Source organism: Equus asinus, chromosome 25 (genome assembly GCF_041296235.1).
Source record: "Equus asinus isolate D_3611 breed Donkey chromosome 25, EquAss-T2T_v2, whole genome shotgun sequence".
NCBI classification, from domain to species: domain Eukaryota; kingdom Metazoa; phylum Chordata; class Mammalia; order Perissodactyla; family Equidae; genus Equus; species Equus asinus.
The window spans coordinates 49906942-49908655 of record NC_091814.1 but is presented as its reverse complement, the minus strand read 5'-3'; positions in this window follow the sequence as shown (position 1 = coordinate 49908655).

The window sequence follows — 1714 nt, the reverse complement described above, 5'->3', positions numbered from 1 at the left end:
TGGTGACTCTAGTTATATACGTCTTAGGATTCTTGAGGTTGCTCCAGAGCTTACTGATGCTCTATTCATTTTTATTTTCTCCTTCTCTTTTTCTCTCTGTCTTATTTTTGGTAATTCCTATTTTTCTGTCTTCAAAGTCACTAATGTTTTCTTCTGCAGTGTTTAATCTGCCATTAATGCCATTCATTGCATTTTTTTTTTTTGAGGAAGATTAGCCCTGAGCTAACATCTGCCAATCCTGCTCTTTTTGCTGAGGAAGCCTGGCCCTGAACTAACATCCATGCCCATTTTCCTCTACTTTATATGTGGGACACCTACCACAGCATGGTGTGCCAAGCAGTTCCATGTCTGCATCTGGGATCTGAACTGGCGAACCCTGGGCCGCTGAGAAGGAGAACGTGTGCACTTAACTACTGCACCACCAGGCTGGCCCCCATTCATTGTATTTTTAATCTCAGGAATTGTAGTTTTCATCTCTGGGAGTTTGATTTGGGTCTTTTAATATCATACAAATGTCAAACACATTTAATCTCCTTCTAGCTTCTTAAACATGTGAAATACAGAAATAATAATAGTTTTAATCTCCTCATCTACTAGTTCCATCATCTATGGGGTGTTTTCATTGGTTTTGATTGATTTTTTTCTCCTCATTATGGTTTAATTTCTGCTTCTCTGCATGCTTGTTAATATTTGATGGGACACTGAACATTGTGAATTTTACATTGTTGGGTGCTGGATATATTTATATCTATAAATATTCTTGAACTTTGTTCTAGGACATAGTTAAGTTGCTTGGAAACGGTTTCATCCTTTTGAGTCTTGCTTTTGAGCTTTGTTATCCAGAAACACAGAGGAGTGTTTAGTGTGAGGTTGATTTTGTACATCACTTTTGAGCAAAATCCTTCTGAGTACTCCACCTAATGCCCCATGAATTATGGTTTTTCACTCAGGATGAAAGAACTATGAAGGTCCTGTGTGAGCTCGTGGGATTATTTTTCCTAATCTTTACAGTCCTCTACTGAATACTTGAGGGGACTCTCTGCCTTGCAAACTTGAGTCACTTTATCTCTCTGGACTCTCATCTGTGTATCTTCAGTTCACAGAGTCCACCAGGCTGCATGTTGGGTCCAAGGCCCGGAAACTCTCTCAAGGCACTAACCTGGCTCAGTCATAGGGCTCACCTCATTTGTTTCCCATTTCTCTGGGATAATTGTCCTTTATTGCTTGATGTCCAATGTCTTGAAAATCATTGTTTCGTATATTTTGTCTTATGTTTCAGTTTTTTCAAGTAGGAGAGAAAATCTGATCCTTATTACTACATTTTGTTGGAAATTGAAATCATAGCATGTAATTTAATCCTAATAATCTCATTTTACAATGAGTATTTTTTTAATCCCTATTTCTCACAAGAGAAAATTTTGGTTCAGAGAGGTTTAGTTCTAAGTTAATTAAAGGTAAACCCAGGGTTTAAATCCAGATGAATTTTTTTTCCAAAGCCTGAGTTCTTTTCACTGGGCTAGGCTCATGCAGTTGTCTGAAAGGCATTCAGGGCTGGGGTTTAGGTTGGTCTCTGACTTTAGTCATCTGTGTGAGCTTAGTCAAGTCATGCAAATGTTCTATGCCAGGGAACTCAAGAGAACCTTTCGATTGCTGTGTCCCAGGGCTACTCTTTAGGCCTTGACTGACTTCTCTTCCTATAGCCGCATATTTTCAG